Source organism: Hipposideros armiger, unplaced genomic scaffold (assembly GCF_001890085.2).
Source record: "Hipposideros armiger isolate ML-2016 unplaced genomic scaffold, ASM189008v1 scaffold_376, whole genome shotgun sequence".
NCBI lineage: Eukaryota > Metazoa > Chordata > Mammalia > Chiroptera > Hipposideridae > Hipposideros > Hipposideros armiger.
Genome location: NW_017731726.1, coordinates 1602928 through 1622805, shown reverse-complemented (window position 1 = coordinate 1622805; position 19878 = coordinate 1602928). Strand labels below are relative to the sequence as shown.

The window sequence follows — 19878 nt, the reverse complement described above, 5'->3', positions numbered from 1 at the left end:
GTATTGAAGTAAAATTAGCATTTAAAAAAATCTGCATGCCTGTGGTGGTAAAAAAAATATGTTAACTACTAATATAGTTTGGTGCCACTGTCTTGTAAAGGGATCATCAGCAATATTTTTCGGTTTTGCTTTTATAGCAAAGAGGGCAAATGTTAACACAATATAAATGGCAAATAACATTTTAGTGTTTTATAAGAGTAGTTGACCTTGCAGCCTGAAAAGGTCTCAGAGATTCCCAGGGTCCTACACCTATTCTTTGAGAAGTGCTGCTGTAGAATTGTGGTTCTTAAACATTAGTGTGCATCAAAATTGCCTGCAGAGCTTACTAAAATGCAAATTGCTGGGCCTCACCACAAGAGTTTCTGACTCAGTAGATCTTCGGTGAGCTTAAGAATTTGCATTTCTAACAAGTTCCCAGGTGCTGCTGCTGTTGCTGATCTGGAGACCACAATTTGAAAAGCACTGCTATAAGAGAAGGTGAATCCAGTTCTTTAATACACAAGCTATTTCTCATTTGGAAGTTAAGACCCACATCTGTTCAGTTATAAGCATGTTCTACATCCTTGTACCATCTAGCATTGCATTTTGCACAAAATTGACATTCCATAAAAAAATTTGGCAATCAAAATAATCTGAGTAGTGTTATTGTTATTGAAATACCTTTTCAGGCTGGCACCTTGGAAGAAGACAGGATATTATGAATGTGCCATGGACATGTTATGAGGGAACCTGATGTACCACTTCTAATCAAGGTTCTCATGAGGTAAGCTTACGTATGCTATTTCAAGAACAGTGGAGCTTTTGCTCTCTGTTTCCTGAAATGTTTCTGGAACCAAAAAGGAGGCAACTGCATCGTTATATGTGTATGATCCATAAAAGAACTGCCTTTGAGGACAAGCTATTTTTGTGCAAAGCCTGCATTTTACTCAACGTCCTTAGTTTCCAGGAAAAATGAATGAAACTGTGATCTCATTTTGCCTGTCAAGAAAATCTCACTGAAATAAAGAAGGGCTGCTTATCAGAGTTTCAGAACTGGCCTTCAAGGTTACCATGTCTAAGTAAATTTAAGGTCACTTCAAGTTAAGAAAAACAAGTTTGATGGATGAGGAATGGTAAGGTAGACAAGCTCTCATTTCAAATATCAAAATAACTCAAAATGTCCACATTTTAATTACTTTTGTCAAACTATATATTTTAGATTCATTGAGTTCAGGAAAGGATGGTTAAATGTCATGAAAAATTGAAATTGTATTTATATTTCGGAAATGATGAAGAAACATTGCATTTCTCAGTACTCTGCTGTTAGCTGGTTTTTCAAAATTTATTGGCATGATATCCCAGTCAGCCCCAACGTCAATCAAATTTATTAAATATTTATTTTCTGCTAAGGAAAACAACATGAAAGTGAGATATAGTAATAATCAAGTGTGTGAATGAATATTGAAAGAAACAATTTTTAAGTGTCTAGTATTGAATGTGTCATTTTTATTTCACTTATAAACAATATTCCTAGATATTTAATGTTTTCTTTTCTCACGGATACAATTTATAACAGAATAGTACGAATGCATTTTTTTTCCCCTTGTGGTTAGGTTTTAAGACATTCACTACACACTTTTGAAGTACAGAAAGGTTTAAATAAAAAAACTTAGTATGTCATCAAAAAAGAAGGAGGATGTAATCCTGGTAAGTGAAGATGCTGACTCACACATTTTGCTGTAGTGGGTGAATAATTCTTAGGGAAGAATGAAGTTCTTAGAACCAATGAAGGTTTTATTGATCTAAAATTATCACCACCAGCATTGATCTCTTGTAACTGTTTTCAGTGTAAATTCATCCTCCAAACCTATACACTTCTAAGTATACTGACAAAAATCAACCTTCTAGACATGTAATCTGAGAATCCAACCCTTTCACATGGTGACGTCACCAAACACTTAACAATCAGTGAAGTCCTAAAATGACTGCCCTCTTTGTCCTAACCTTATCAGTACTTACATTTTTGCTATGAAGCCATTAGTACCAACACCTAATGACTTATCTGCACCATATAATTTCTGGAACCCAGGATGAAGAATAAAGTTAAATGTGGCTACCCACCTGGAATTTGAATGTTATGTGTGCCCCCATGCTTCTTAGAGTAGGACTTTGCCCCATTTTCTAGAAACCTATGTCACTGCAAAGATAGGTAAGTCTTCTCTGTAGTCCCATTGCTTGGAGGGCTGAGAAAAACATGCACCTGGGAAGGCACTCCCATGAAGTGTGACATGGCCAGTTCTCCACTGATGCAGCCTTTGGACAAGTTTCCTGAAGGAGCTCTTTGCCCCCCCCCCCATCACCATGAGGCACTGTGCTGTCATCTTTCCTGTGCAGGTCATGGTGATAGGTAGCCCTGAGCAGTTTGGCCCCTACAGATAGATTAATAGTATCAACGGCTGCTTCCATTAGAGGGGCAGGAATAGCTGTTCTGTTGCACCCCAGGAATCCACTGTTTACAACCCACCAATGGCGTGCTCCTGATGCTTCTTTTGGAGTTAACACAGTGTGAGGTAGGTATTATTTCAGATTAAGGTAAACTCACTGCTTGTAAATCATGGAGTTGTGGCATTTAAGAACTAGTATGGACCTTAGAGATTATCTCAGGGAATGAAATGGGATCAACTCCCAGGCCATTTCCAAATGACTGATAACAGCCACCAATCCAGTAGTTGATGTTCTATGTTAAAAGTCTGAAGCTCTGTCTAGACTCAAAGGTAGAAAGTGCCCTGTTAATTCATAATGTCAGTCATGTGTGTAAAAGGCACTTCTTGAAATATCTTCTAAATGTAAATCATCCCTAATCTTATTCAAGTCCCTCACCTAACTATTGGGAAAATTGAGATTTAAAGGGGAGACCTGTCTATATTCTTGTTTATCTCTCCACAATGAATCATCAGGGGAAGAGAAAAGAATCATTGATGTCCTAACCTTGGGGACAGCTGACTTTCATTGTCCTCTTCACTAAAAAGAATAATAATAATAGAAAACAATCATTCCTTACAGGGAGTTCTTTTAAATCTGGAAGTCCAATGTCTCTGGTTTAGAGATGCTGTCATTATAAAGACCTTGAGCTATAGCTTGGACATGAGTCTTAGTGAATATTTAGAAGAAAGATTTTATGTCTAATATATTGTCATAATGTTTAATCCTGGTCCTACAGATTACTAAAATTACACTGGCAAGAGATAAGGTGTGATGAGGAAATTAGGGAAAAATTTTCAAAAACTTTGGTGGTGTTTGGAAGCTAAGTATTTCATGAAGGGCTTTGAATGCCATGGAGGATTTTAGAATCATTTATATGCATAGACCAGGGGTTTCTCAATCTTGGTAATACTGACATTTTGGACTGGATAATTCTTTATAGTGGGAGGCTGTCCTGAATATTGTAGATTGTTTAGCAGCATTCCAGCCTCTATTCACTAGATGCGAGAAGCACCCTCTGCCCAAGCTGTCAAAACCAAAAATGTGTCCAGACATTGCTACATGTCTCTGGGGAGACAAAAGCACCTCAAGTGTGAGAACAACTGATCTAACTACATCAGTTGCTAGAAGCCTCTGGGAATTATTAAGAAAGGAAATCATGAAAGCTTTAAGAAAAATTAATTGGTCATTATAGCATGATGGATTCTTTATTTAAACTTTTATACCCTACCTATTCATATAATATTTTAGTCTTTTAAATGGATGGTTTAAAAGGAATTTAGTGGAAGAAGGAATGTCTTTTTAGGAAACCATTTTATTCAATGTTTTTTTCATCCAAAAAATATTATTGACCAACCAATAAGCACCAGACATTGGGAATAGTAGGGTGATCAGAGATGTGGTTCCTGCACATATAGAGCTTTACAGTTTACAGGGGCAGGCAATCGAACAGGTAACTGCAATGGAGCAGTGGTTCTTAAGAGTTAGCAGAATCTGATTTACCTGGAGGGCTTGATCCTTCAGATAGCTGGATCCCTCTCTCAGAGCTATTGATTCAGTAGGTCTGGGGTGAGGCCAGAGAATTTGCAATCAGATGATTCCCAGGTGGGTTTACTGCCCAAGGAACTACACTTTGAGAGTGATGGTAATAAGAGAGTGTTGTGATGAGGCCATGGCCAGTTGCAATGGGAACTTACCTGTAAGCCACCCTGAAGGATGTGTGGAGTTTAAATAGATGAATCGGAGGATGGAGACCTTGAGGCCAAGGGATGATGATCCCAGATGTAGTCCTACAAGTGATGGTCCCAACAAGACACATAAAAAGTTAAGTTTTCAAATAGAAAGCTGTTACTAAAGCTTGTGACATTGTGTCAGTGTTAGTCATCGTAAGGACTTTCAGCTCAGCAAATATAAAGCTGTGTTTTATGGCCATGAAAACACAAACAAAAATATTGGGAAGAAATCTTTGTCATAATATTGATCATTCAGTTTATTGAATGCCTTTCCAACTGGACTGAGCATGGACATTAAGTCACATTATTTCTTTATGCCAGCCCCCAGGCCAATGCCTGACACGGGAAGATATCCTCTTGCCTGGACAGCACTAGAGGCATGTTGATCACGTTTGTTTCTTTACACTTTTGTTTTCTAGTCTTCATACCCAATGTTTTTATATTCTGGTTGCAACTCTGAAAATACTAACATAGTCATGATTTCCTGAAAATATATTAATACATACCTCTTCCCATCATTTCCACTTTCCCATTGTCATGGGAACCTTGTCCATGGAGTTTTATAAATTGAAAAAGGTGCCCCAAAAGCATAGATATATTGAACTAACTCTTAGGTATATTAACTTTTAAAGATGGAGTCTTTAGAAGTGACTTGAGTGATCATCTTGTCCAATAACTTTCATGTGACAGCTGACAAACAGTTTAATAAGGTTCAATAATTTCACTCAGAGCACACAGTTAGGTATAGGGAGACCTGGGATAAGAATCCAAGTCTTCTTAAGCCCCATAAAGAGTTCTTATAGCTCTTAGTCAATTTGAGCATATCAGGCAATAAAACTGTGTATAATTTGATAATATGTTAATTACTACTGGAATCTAACGTCTAAAAAAATTCTGCAGTTTCTAACCAGGGTTGGATCTACTCTAAAAGGAGTTATCCTCTTCCCCCCTCTGTTAAGGCCCCTCAGATATGCACTAAGATATGTGTATGTAGGTAAGAAGAGATGTCTCGTAGTGCCTGGAGAAGAGAAATCACAGCCTCCATTCTCTGAAACGCCTGCTTCCTGGGGGAACGGGAAGGGTGCTTTAAAGATGGCGGAATTTAGTATTCTGTTCCTACCTTAGACACAATCTTCATCTACCACATTCTTATTAGAATGTAGAGCTTCTGATAGCTCTCTTAAATTGTTCCTCATTCCGAGTACTTATAATGGCTTTGCAATTCTCCAAAAGGTTAATTTTGTAATATTTTGGTTGCGAAAGTGTTCTTTTAAATGATTGCAGTTAAGAGTATCTCAAATTGTCAAGATAATAATAGCACTTTGTACTTATCAAGAGTTTTTCCTCACCAGAGATCATGGTGTTTTCCAATGTGCCCTTCAGGGCCCACAGAATCACCCAGCTGAACTAGAGCTTCAGCTGATGTGTATGAAGGCTAATCCTTTTCCCACAATTGGAATTACTACACTTTGTCTCTTCACTTTCTTAATCTGAAAGTGAAGCATTTCTGTTGAATCTATCATGGCACTTTTCTGTGAACATTAAAATCTTGTACTTTTTGAAACTGGAAAGGTTGCTTTGTAACATCCATATAACATCACATGCTTTGTTTTCGATATTCAATAATTGAAACATTTCCCCTTCATCTTTGATGATTTTGTTCTCCCAAGCCTTACGTGAGTTTTAAAATGCAGTTACTCTAAATGAATCTTATAAGAAATGCTCTATCAGTGTGTTGTGAAACAATGTGGTTTCAAATGGTGGAAAAGGCGTTGAGAGGACAAAGTCCTTTTCCAGCTCTTCGCTTCATTAAACAGTCTGAAGGGGCTATCTAAAGGGCAAAGCCTTGAATGGTTAGGTTATCACAATGAAAACCTCAGCCCAGAGGAACCTACTTCAGCAAAGAGATCCCTGGGTGCCTGTGTGTAGTTGATAAAAAAGAACAAAAGCTCCAGCCCATTCAAAGAGAAAGCATTCACCAGCCCGGTTTTATTGTGAAAGCAAAGTTTAGAATGTGCTTAAAGCACAACAGAATTGAGGATAAAATTTACCCAGTGTTATTACAAACTTAGAAAAAAAAATCACTTCCACTTGGGGGAGACTGATTTTGAGAGCAGATGCATCAAGGTAATTGGTGCACGTATCACAATCATGAAGGCACGCACGCTGCCCTATCTTGAATGTAAATACAAATACAGATACAGATAAGGGATAATGGTGTGGGTCTTTGAATAAGCAGCGTAGGTTTTATTCCTGGGCTATATCCTTCTTATTAATAAAATAAATTGTAAGATGACCAAAGACAGAATAATATTCACTAATAATAAATCCTGCTCAGAAAATACATTCTGATAAGTATTATGAGCTTTTAGAATTCTACTGTTCCAAGCATGCAATAAACAGGATAAGGAGAAATCTTTATTGTTCACCCTTGCGGGTAGACATTTGACTAGCTTTTTGCCAAGTTAACATAAATCATAAAACCTTTTGATCTTCTCTCAGTAAGGTAGAGAAAAAATGAGTTACAAATATTTATGTAGAGCCTAATGTCCCAGGTAGAATGGTTGTAAAATATGGAGACCTAAATAATAGCTAGCAAAGTGCTGGGAATGTTTTGAATAGAAAGGCTTGTTACCTGTCTCAGCATTGTCCAATTTCTAAAGGGAACAAAATTCATACTGGGAAAGGGGCATATATATATATATATATATATATATATATATATATATATTTATATATATATATATATATTTCTCATGGGGAGTTACCCTGTCCTTGATATTTATTATTAATTTAATTAATAATTACAATTAAAAGATTTTTATAACTTTTCCTTCTGTTTTTATAATGATCAGAGTTTCATTATTCACAGGTCCTTTTAATTATTCTTTGTTATGTGATTATAAGTGGGCGTCAGCCTGTTGCCAGGCAATAAGTCTTCTCTCAATACTACTTGCTGTCTGAATACAGAATTGTGCATTTGAGGAAAAAATAAAGTTGTTTCTTCCTTGGCCAACATATAAATCTCTCAAAACGTGAAAATTTTTATTGTATTTTTTGGGGGTAGGAAAAAATGTTGAGAAAATAGATGAGACACAGATTGAAATATAAGAAAATAAGCAAGTGTCACTTGTTTGCTTGCTATTAAAACAAAATTTACACTGCAAAAGCATTCTACTTAGTGCTAAATACTTCAGAGCACTCACCCAAAACACCTAATTCTTCTCTTTTATTCTTAAAGTCCTCCTGATGCCTTTAGATTGTTCCCACTTCGGATGCTCTATATAGCTGAACTGAAATGGAAATTGAACTGAAATGGAATTCTTAGTAGGCATAATTTTCTCCACCTTATAAAGAAGAATTCTAGGCCAAAATCTGATGAGCTGATCTCATTGCTTCTGCAACAGTTAGATAAGCTTAGAACTGATTCACTCACCGTATTGCTAGAATAGATGCAGGTAGCTAGAGAAAATCAAACCCTAGTCTATATCAAATGCTCCTACCCTGTTTACATACATTTCTGTTTTCTGTAAGTCAAAATCTGATTTCTAAAAAAATATTGTTTTCAATTTCTTATTGTACTAATCATTAGGAAGTTCTGACTGTAATGCTTGTTTGAAGTTTTGTCATTGACCCAAATGCCTGTCACGAGTTATTTTTGGCTCACATTCCTGAACTTTTATATGATCTTTATTGATAAGCATAAAATACTTATCAGGGGATCTGTGTGATGCTCATGGGAGCAGGGACACAGCTTCTGGAGCCATCTCACATTGGTAGTTTAGCTGTGCAAAGACTGCTTGCCCTGAACATCCTTGCATTCTGATGTGAATACATCTAATGCCCCGTAAACTCAGAAATCCAGGTGGACTGGGGCTCTCCCAGGTCACACCCATTTCTCCTAGGGTCTACCATTTTGGTCACATTCCTAGTATCAGTCATCCTGTATAGAATGGGTTGAGAAAAAGGTAGAAATAATGTTGAAAGCCTCAGCACAAATATAATGAAGTTGTGATGAGGCAATTCACCAGCCCAATGCTTGACACAGAGGTGACAAATAAATGCTTGCTTAAAGGAATTGGCATTGCCGTTTTGGAGAGTCGCTCAGCTTACAACCTTGTGCATCTCATAGGGCAGGGCTCTGTTATTTGATCTCTTTTTTTATTCTTCTTCTTCTGTGTGTTGTCATGAAATGAATCAAACGAGGTACTAGTTTTGGTTCACCATACCCAATAACAACAACAACAACAAAAATCAGTCAGTGAATCATCAATCAATTCTGTCTCATAGAGAATGGCCTATGACTTATATCAAGATAAATTCCCAGGAAAATTAAATTTGAAGTGAAGAGAGGTAGAGAAATTTCACTAGATTATTTTATAGGCTTTTGCTCTTTTTTCCCCATTAGACTTAGTGCATGATTATTATTAATTCCACCTTGTTTTCTTTAAGGCCAAATGCATGTGGAATACTACTTATTTCACTTTCACTGCAGTACATATAATTTTTATATTTAATTAACAAGATGGCAATAAAACTGAAACCATATCTTTGTAGCCAGGATGAGGCTGACTGTGTCTGAGAGAGTTTTGTGTCAGTCAAATGAAATATGATGTTTGACAAAATTGTCCTTATGATATATGACACTTAGAGTTGCTACCGCACATTTCATTGTCACTAAAATATGATTAACATTATATTCTTCATCATTAAAAAAACCCTGAACAAATCCCTTTCACTATGGAGCTAGTTCCTTCACCTTATTAATGATCTTTTATGGCTGAGAGAGTGACTGCTAATAACCACTCTATGAAGGTTATAATACAGTAATAAATAATTATCTTCTAAGGTTATGTATATGGTGATTTCTTCCCCATTTGAAATTATATGAGGATAAATGTAAGAATACACAGAGACAAGATCTCCAGTATTTAACATGTACACAACTGGATGATCCTATCAAATGAAATATGTATGCTATTTCATTACCACAAAGTCTGCAGAGCCTTTTACTACCTAATTTGGACTATATTTGAGTGTGATACAACATACCTTTCTTCCCCACCTCCATGGGGCCATATTCAGGCTGTCTCTAACATTTCTTTGCTCAGCCACATTGCTTGCTATTTCCAAAACATTTGCCCCTGTCTTAGCTTGCCCCTGTGGCTAGGAGAGCTCCCTTGAGTTCTTCATTGCTTAATGAACTTACACTCAACTCCAATAAAACATCCCAATGAAGCCTTCCCTACATCCTGTAAACAAAATTGAGCACACCATCTTGTGAACTCCTGTAGTGATATATATGCATCTTAGCACATTAAGTAATATTTGTTTACACGCCTCATTCCTCAAAGGCAGGCATTTGTCAAGTTAATCTTTGTGCTCATAGCACCTAACAAAATGTCTCACACTAGGCACTCAACAGGCAGTTTGATGAATGAATGAAATGGAATGTAATGATTGTACAAGTGTTTTAAAGGAAGGAGCTACTAGTATTAGCATTAATTTCTAAGATGGTTGTTGGCTGTAACTCCCTTACATGCGTAAGCTGTTTGTTGCTGCTGGTCACCTAATAGAACTATAACTGTGGATCAGAAAGAGTGCTCTTTTGTGATTTCCTGTTGTCTTCTGTCTTCCCCACAAGAATGGGAGTTTCTTGAGGTTAGAGCCTTTACCTGGGGCTTCCCTATATCCTCAGCCTACACTGTACCTGCCAAGGCGCAGGTGTTCAATAACTATTTGTTGAACGAATGAATACCCAGTCCTGATTCCCTGCTGATTCAATGTGTCTTCTAAAACACCCTCTACTTATTTAAGTCTTCCAAACATTTCAGTAATGATGTCCGAATAGATACTTTCCTGATGATGGAGACCTTCCAGGTCAGCCTTTCAGGGTATTGGCCACCTTATTTCCATTCTGGTGGTCTTTTTCTGGCAGGGCACAACACAAGGCCCAATAGATACCCAATAGGTAAAAATATCAAGTCAACTCATGTTACATAAATTACAAGTCAAGTAGTTTTTTAGCAACTGCTAACATTCCCAGCAGAGTTTCAGGTACTAAGGGTACAAGAGAACTAAAGCCATAATCTTTGCCAGCAACACCTTTATACATTTTCTTAAAATGTGGATTGCTTTAGTAATTTATACTATGAAAATCATGAAAATTGGAAAAATCTTTGAAGTATTCAGAAAATGATATTATTCTGATGCTCAACCTAAAATTTCAATTTATGAACTATTTTGCCACATATCAGAAAATAGTTTGAAAGATTTCACTTTAAATTTCCGGGATATTTGACCCACTTGATTATATATTTGAGTATCAGATAGACATGGCCAAATTGTAATTTTAAGTTTACCAACTTTAGATAGAGTTCAGTCTGTGTTTTACTTCTGAGAGGATAATACTGAGGATGATTATTCAGTGAAGTGAATATATTAAAAACAAAATCACTATTCTTGTTTGTTGGAAGATACAATCAACTTGGACTTCTCTTGTAACATTCAAGATAGTTTAACTTGAGGACAGGGAAATGCAAAAATTTCAGAGATAAAGCACATTTTTGAAAATACACACAGAAACAGACTATTTCAGAGACACCATGTGATGATCATCATGTAAAAGCTAAACGTCAGTTCCTGTTGGTTAAGTCGCATGCAGCTACAGATGTTCCTCAGCTTGCAAGTCCATTCCTCAGTGGGTGGGGTCTAAAGTTAGTCTCTGCTCATGACTGCTCTTCATGGGGCCTCTGCAGAGGCCCTGCACACTCCCTGTTCATCAAGTTATAATCTCACCCCTTCATCCACTGTGCTTGTTTAGTCTGGGGCTGAATGTTTGTCTTGGTTTCCTGTCTTGTGCCATTATTCCCTTCTGAGAATGAAAGTCTGCTCTGAATTCTAGCTGACTTGGGTGTAGCTGGCCAAGCCCTGCTACTCAGGGACTGGGTTGTTGCTCATCACCCCAGCCACTCACTGCTTCAAACTGTATCCCTGTGCCTGGAGAAGGGTGGTTGTGTCTTGTTTATTGTTGTCTTCCTCATGCCTAGCATTTCATCTGCTACAGACTATATGAAAATGATCTGTTCAATGAGAAAAAAAGAATGCATTGAGTCTCTTTACCCCCCAAATAATGACCCTACTTCCATTGCATACTTCTCTTTACAGCCAATTTTCTCAGAAGAGTCATCCTCACTAACTCTCTCCACTTTCCGTTGCGAAGATACCAAGTCTCTGAGAAGCCTTATGCTTAAGATTCTTCCTATGGTGTCCATCTGCCAGATTAGTCTTCTCATATATAAGGGGAAATACAGACTGAAATCTATTTTGTGTCATAACTTGGGAAATTGTTATTTGGACTGCTGGTCATCCACCTTGGGCCTCAGTTCTATAGCCATGACCTTTACCCCTGCTTTGTTTATTCATATTTCCCAACCATCAAAGCCTCTCACTCTAGGGACCACAGGTATTTATTCTTAAATCTGGACCTACCTCACATGAGGATGGGAGTGCACACCAGAGTTTTCACAGTAGTTTTTAGGCTTTATAGGGCTTTCTGGAGAAGTGGATACTTCTCTCATGCAAAGAGTAACAGAGGTGAGAGTGGGAAGAAAAGAGCTGAGTCCTTTTGTGTTAAATAATTAACTTTCATAGGATTAGTCTCCTCATCTGAAATATAGATATTACAAAGTTTATCTTAAAAATTTTGGGGTTGATATTTAATAAAATATTAAGCAAAATCATTGTGAAGTATTATTCAAATTAGGCTAATAATATCAGAAGTCTACCAAGGAGTCTACAAAATTCATTCATTTCATTACAAATTATATTAAATCTGGAATCCAAAATATTCTTATTAAAAATATATAAACATTTTGTCTGTAGGGTGAAATATTAGACCAATTGAAATAGTTTTAACCATTAATTTTCCAAGACTTTAAAATTTTAATTTGAGTGCTAGATAATGAGGGAAAAAAAATCACAGTTGTCTTATGTTCTTACTGATTTAATCATACCTTAGAATCCTTTTTCTTTATCTGTTATTAATTTTGAAATAAAAGTGTTTTTTTCTTTATATAGTAGTAAAGCAAATAATTTAACATTTAAAAATATTCTTGCTTTCTTCCTCTTTAGCATAAAAGTACCTAGAGTGAAAAAAAATTCACCATTATATTGAAGCACAACTGGTTAAGCAGACATATAAGTAAGTTCTGGTTCTTCCTGGTACATTTCCTCACGTGGGGAAATGGACCATTTCATGGCTTCAACTTGACCCTTTAATCTTTCATGTGGACAAGAACTTGTGGTTGATTTAAACTAGGATATAACAAAGTGTTTACCACCATACTTCATAAAACTGAAATCTACATCCTAAGGGGTTTGGGAGGTGAGGGGAGAGGAAGATGAATGCTTGAGAGGCTAATGCATGCCAGGTATTGCACCACCATGTGCATAAATCAGTCACATTTCCATTTTTACCCCAATCCTGAAGATGGATATTAATTTCCTCATTTTACAAATGACAAAACTGAATCTCAACAAGATTAAATAACTGTAATAAGATTACCTAAGTAGCTAGGAAGTATCAGAGAAGAGAGTTGAACCAAGGTCTGTCTGCGGCTATTTCCAACCTTCTGTCTACAGTATTGTACAGCTGTCATTCTTCTCCACCTACTCATTTCTTTTTTTTTTTTTTAAGATTTTTATTGGGGAATTGGGGGATGGGAACAGCGCTGGGGAATTGGGGAAGGGGAACAAACAAGTTGCTGTCCTTTTGTTCTTCAGTCTAGTTGTGGAGGACGTTGCTTCACTGGCCCAAGCTGGCACCATCATCATTGCTCTCTTCCCGGGCGAGGCAGATCAGTCGCCGGCTTTTGGACGGCTGCTCACTGCGGCTGCTGGCCGCTCACACTGGCTGCTGGCTGCTCACGCTGGCTGCTGGCTACACATGGTAGCCCATGGCAACCCACTGCAGCAGGGGCGGCAGCCTACGCCATCGCAGGTGACTCACAGCAACCCAGTTCCAGGTTGAGCTGTTGTTCAGCATCTTAGCTGTAGAGGGCAGCGTCACTGGCCCTCATATGTGGGATCCGAACCGGGGCCCTCTGTCATCCCAAGCCAGTTCTTAACCATCGCGCCACTCTGCCAGCCCCACACCTACTCATTTCTTAAACTCACAGTATAATCCTCAAATGTCTACTCATATTCTTCACTGTAACAACTTTCCCCAAGGATATCAACGCTCCTCAAACTCCAAACCAGTCAGTCTCCTATGGGTTTTGTTTTATTTCATAGGTGAGCAGCATGGCATCCTGTTGACCTGACTGCTCCTTCTTCCAACTTTTCTGTCTTTAGCAACTAAGAAAATATTTCCTCCCTCTATCATCTACTTGTTTCTTGGGTCACACCTATTGTGACTTCCACGTTCTTCTGTTTCCTAAAGTGGACATGTTCCAGGACTTAAACACTGAAATTTATTCTTTTTCCTTTAAATTTTTCCCTTGACAATTCAACCTCATAGAATCAGTAATCAAATTGATATAGATAACTCCATAATATCAACATGCAATATATTCACTTCAGAATATCTCCACTTGGATGCCCTCTTCTCATGTCTGCTGTTTGTTTTAATTAGGTGATACACTTTTTTAAAATATTTGGAATTTAAGTCTCATTTATATAGCATACGTTCTTCATTTTGCTGCAGATCTCACCATTCACTATTACTAATATTAAACTGATTCACACACTTGTATTAACTGATAGACATGTAGCTATTTAAGTTTGTGATGTTTCAAAAATTAACTTTTCAACTGTCAACTCATCTAGCTTAGGGGTCAGCAAACTCCTCTCTGTGGGCCAAATCTGGCATGCTGCCTGCTTTTATAAATAAAGTTTTATTGGCACTCGGCCATGACCATTTGTTTTCATATTGTCTGTGGCTACTTTTGTGCTATAACAAAGAATTAAGTAGTGCTGACAAAGACAATATGGCCACAAAATGATTTACTATGTGGCCTTTTGCAGAAAAGATTTGCCAGCCGCAGGGCTAACTCCTATTTGAATCTTTTTTATTTTGAGTGACAGCACTATCATTCTTACTATATTGAGTTAAAAATGATATGTCATCATGATGCTTTCACCTCTTCCATTTCTAATCACAAGAAAATTCTCTAAGTATCTTTCTTTTTAAAGTCTTTCACATCCTGTTCTTCTCTTTTCTCATACTCTTCACACTAGCACACATCATAATTATAAAGGCCCTTCCACTAATTTCCCCACTTTTACATCTTTGCCCTCTTGCCCATCATATGATGCACTTTTATTAATTTTCCTAACCCCACACAAAATCATCTTTCCTTCAGAACCTTTAAGGATTCACTCATTAGAATATGCCATAGTTTCACCTTATTACATAATGCTTCATCACAAAAAGTGTCACTGATCACCAGTCTACACATGCCTTAACACCTAACACATTAGTTAAATGATGTCAGTGGAGGATAAGTAACTTGTCTAAAATCATATAACCCGGCCATGGCAGAGGTGGGCTTATAATCCAAGTCTCTTGGCTGTCAAATCTTTTTACTGTTTAGCCTTTCATATATGCCTGTCTGACCTCAGTGAAGTCTTTAAAGACCTCCTAGTACTGTCTTAAACGAACCTTCAGTTCTGGAAAATATTTCCAATTTCCACTTTTGCATTTTAATTTTGTCTGTGTTCCTGAATACTACCCCCTCGCTCTACTTTGTGTTCTTTAAGAGTCACCTCAAAACCTTTTTTTCTGTGAATCTCCTATGAGTTTCCTACTTTCTCATGTTCTCTACTTCTCATCTTGTGACATTTATTGTTTGTAGCAATACTATGAACATAACTGACTCTTACTGTTATTTATATTTTGCCAAACATATGAAGTCTTTCTAATCATAATAAAAGCCTAGTTCTTCTCTGGGTAGGAGTCCATTGTTAGGATTGAGGTGGAATGAGTTGTGGGCATACTGGTACCTAGGAACTGGTGGGAGAGGGAGAAAGAAGCCAGGCTGGGGAAGAACAAGGCTAACCATTAGAGCACGGCCTTGAGGAGGTTGACAAGAAGTCCACTCTGGCTTCCTCTGGCAAGTGCTTGTACACATACAGTTCCATCTTGGTTGTGAGCATACCCACAGACACTGCATGTGCAGAATATCAGGGTCAGGTGGGACACAGGACGGCCCCCATCACTTCACTTCAGGAGGCTATGTGAGGTCAAGCACAGAAGGTGAAATTGATAAGACAGAGGTATGATGTCAGGACACCAGCTCCGGGGGTGTGGGGTCATGGAAGATCTTCATCTCAACAAGGAACAAGAATGCTGAACTGAAAACAGAGCCTGAAGTCTGGTTGTAAAGAAGGGTCCAGTGTGGTGGGTATGAGGGGAGTCCTGTGATTTTGTGAGCATGTGGGTTTTCTAATCATCATGGAATGGCAAGGTCCAGGGGCTGATGGGTCTGGGAAGACAGACACACAAGCTGCCTTGGTCGGCTTTGGCCTGTGAATTAGTGGGGCTAAGCCTTTGTGTTGAGGCTGTCCACTATAAGAGGGTCTGGGGAAGACGGGGACCCATGTCCTTCTGTGATGCCTCTTTTGATCCATAGCATTTATCATTGTGTTGGACTCATATCAACTTCTCAATACATTTGTTGCTGCTACTGAAGAGAACCTCAGTCACCTTGTGTTTACTTAGTGCACTTACAGAAGAGCAATGGCGTGGAGGGCAGAAAGGCAGAGGGGGAATGAAGACGGGGGGACAGATGTGGATGGGGGGAAATGTCCGTGCTTTAAAACTGCACACATTAGGCTGAGCAGGTTATGGCAGGGGTGCAGCTCTTCATTATTCTGCATTAAAGGTGAACATTATTAGCAGTGAAAATGAAAGAAACGAAGAGGAGCAAAGGCATGGGAAGAAGACAATGAAAGGTCTCCAAGGCCAGAAACTACCATTCAGTCATCTCTAGAACAGGCCTGGCCCATCCATGGTGGACGCCTAAGAATATGATCATTGGTTGATGGAAAGAGAAAACAGCTATTTTTGAGGGGAAAAAGGGATATTCAGAAGGAAGTGGTAGGATGAAGACTGACCACAGTTTGAGGAAATATGCTGAAGAAATGTTTGCTCAATGTGTCTACCAAAACAAATTCACATCTGGTTAGAGGCAGAGCAAGGACCCTGTAGGCAGAAAATGTGCTGACCTCTTCAATCTGAGGAGCTCTATGTAGATAGGCAAAAGGCCTCACTGGGAGAGTCTGCACACCTTAATTACAGCCACCCATCAAGCCCTAAGTGATCCAAGCACATGTTTCATCCTATTTTGGCTCCTAGTCACCTGTTACTTAACAGCTTTTCTTATAAGGGAAGCAGATGAAACATATGATCAGACCAGAAAACAGTATCTTTCAGTTAAAGAAATGGTCAGCTTTTATGGTGGCTTCTGCTTATCTAAATAATAGATTAACATTTAAGTGAGGAAGGAAAAGTCCTCTGCTTGGCTTAGAATCCCATTTTAAAGTAATTTTAAGATCTGTTAATGTTGAAATTCCACTGACATTTTTTGAGCCAAATGGAGCCTAAATTCAGTCCCTGGCATCTCCTGCTAGCCCTCCCATTCTGAAAGCCTACTCCAAATAAAACTCGCCAAGAGTGTTTATTTAAACTATATTCTTTTATAACAAACTGGGATTTATTCTTAGAGCTGCTGATTGAACGCTTTAACTCACAGGCGGGTTTCCCAAAGCTCCGTAAAGCCACCAGATGCAAAGAAGAGTGGTCGCATCACCGTGCTCAGCCTGTGTAATGCAGGCAATATTGTAAACAGCACTCTGGGGGAAGGTTTCAGAAGTGCATTTAATTGCGTTTTCCACTTCTCGTAACAGCAAGGGATTAAGCTGAGATGGAGCATAATGGAACCCGCTGCATCCTGTCACCTTAAAGGGAAGAGAGGAGAGGGATGCACGGTGGGGAGCTTGTCAGGAAGAAGTGCCATCATTTTTATTTGAATTCATTCGCGGAGGATCAAGAACAAATACACTGATTTATATCTTAAGTTTTACGGTTGTCAGTTTGCAGTGACAAACACCCAAAGGTAACTCACATTTATTAAAAATGACTTTCATTTCTCATAATGGAATCTTAATTTCAGAAACAAACTCTCTTGTGTATTTTATATGCAGCAGCATTTCAATCATTTATATTCTATTGATCCATATACTATATAATAAGGAACATATGGGCTAGAGAAGCAGCTGAGTCCTATTTGCTGGAATTTCTGTTTAGTTAGGCTGCTGCAATGCCATGAGGCTTAAGAAGAAACTCTGCTCTGTCAACAAAGGTGAGTTAGGCAGTAGTTTGCAGTATTCCCACCGAGTCGGATCCTTTTAGCACTATACTTACTATGTCATTTCCATAGATGCTGCCTAGTCCTTTACAGCACATGTTGAATGGAGTTACTTTATATTCTCATAGCTGTGCTCTGTGGCTCAGACTCCTCCATGGGGTGCTCTGCTTCCAGCTGGCGGATGAGGGAGGGGGAAAGAGCAGGTGGGACTTGTAAGAAGCAGTCCTAGAAGAGGCGAATATCACTTAAGCTCACATTCCATTGACAAGAAATCAATACAGCAGCCCATTTAACTCAAGGAAGCCTGGGAAATGCAATCTGGCTGTGTGTCTTCCCGGAGAAAGTCCTGGGCTTGGTGAACTCATAGCCGACTTTGCCACACTGAGGACATCCTCAGCATCTGCTCCCCTATGTGAGAGGCCTCTCCTATCTGTTCCCTGGCCATCCCCTGCCATTGCTCCTAAGGCTGACTGTTTCCCTGTATTTCTAAATAGGGTCATAATAGCTGCATTGGAAATTTAATATGATCATTAAATGAGATAATATATGTAAAGTGCCCAGAATGGTGGATGTCATATTTAAATGAATCCCTCCCTCCTTGTCTCTCATAAGACTTGTAAAGAATAATATTTTGAAACTAGTTATATTATTTATTTTTTGTTTGTTTATGTGTCATTTTCTGACTTTTTCTATACAGGAATTAATTTTTACATTTCTAGTGCATGAACAAAATATTAGTGGAAGTGCAGAGGTCAAGGCTCTGGGCTAAAAATCTTAACATCTGCTGTTTAATTACCAGCTGTTTACTATCTCTGTCTCAATCTTCAAACCTTTATACTTGAGATAGTAATAATCCTTACTTCATGGGGGTTCTATGAGAATTAACAAACACAGATACTTAGCAGAATGTCTGGCAAATAATAGGCAATACATGTTATGTACCATCAGTCTTAACTCTACTACACAGTGGGTGGAAGTTTGATGAAGAAATGTGTGAGGCAGAATAGGCTGGTAAGAATTAACGTGATTCAGTGCAGTCATTCTGCTCAGAAAAAGCCTCCATTTCAGATTTCCATAGTACATCAAACAATTAACTAGAAAATTTAGAAATGTTCTGAGAGATAAATATAATGACGTTTTAAATTTTACTGACAAGACTGTAAGTGTTCCCAGTAAAACCATATACACTCCCAATTTAATTTTTTTAAGTAAAAAGATTTTACATTCATTTTCATATTGCAAAATTTAACTCTCATATAGGAATTAACAAATCTGAACTCATATGTTTACGTGGAAGGAAGAACAGTGAGGAAGTTTCTGATGTATATAATGAGTCAGTGGTAGACAAAAAACATCCAATATGTTCCCTGGGAAACTGCAGTTTTCATTCATCATTTGGAGCAAAAGTCCAAATGCTGGTTAATATTGCATTTAAACGGTCATAAAAAATATGTAGCATAGTTGTCAAAAAATTAATGCACTTTAATGTCAGTAATTATTAGTACTTCAAAATATATATGAATTTACTTAAGCTTGGTTAATTAAAAAACCTTCTTTTTGCTCTTTCCAAAATTAAGCCTTAACCAGACAATTCTCATAACAATATGTTGTTGTAAGCCACAGTATGGACTTTCATCCCAACACAGATGGCTCTTTCATACCTATACATGTGCAACCCTAGATATGAGAAAAATCAATTAATTATTATTTGGTGAAATGTTTTGAAGGTTGGACTTAGCTAACGATGACCTACTTGCTTTGCCACTGCCAAATATGACTTCGAATGCCCAAGGGGGAAAACAAAACTCATGTTAATAGTTACACAATTAGTTTGCTAATTGTAGAGTTTTTAAAGACCTTAGATGGTCTTTTAAAATGTCAGGTTGAGTATCCTTCTCCTAGGATAATTGACGTTGTCCTGCATCCTTGCTGTGAAACAGATAGAAGTCCCCAAAGATACACAGTACAATGAAAATGAGAAGAAAAGCCATGTCATCATTATATCTCTTAAGAATATGAAAATTAGTCAAATCTTAAATTCCCAGTCAGGTCAGAAGACTGGCCTTCCAGACTACTGACTACCCAAATTGCACAGGGATGGATTGAAGAGCAATAATAGCTAATGAGGTTTCTACTAGGCTCAGAAGAATGTAACAGGGTAAATCCTCTAATACAGAGAAGCTCTGGTCTAAAACATAGGACTTGATGAGCAGTCATAGACTTCCAAGGACAAAATTACCACGTCGCCATAGCCTGACCAGAACACCCCCTCATGAAGCTACTGAATTTCCACACTGCTTCCATTGGAGAATCTC

At 38.1% G+C, this 19878-nt stretch overlaps 1 long non-coding RNA gene across 1 annotated transcript in view; it reads left to right on the top strand.

The window, feature by feature from the left end:
* Positions 1 to 683: 683 nt before the first annotated feature.
* Positions 684 to 19878, top strand: part of LOC109393332 (uncharacterized) — a 43147-nt gene continuing 23952 nt past the window's right edge. Inside the window, exon 1 of the long non-coding RNA XR_002126236.1 lies at positions 684 to 763. This is a non-coding gene — a long non-coding RNA (uncharacterized LOC109393332). The remainder of the gene's footprint in view (positions 764 to 19878) is intronic.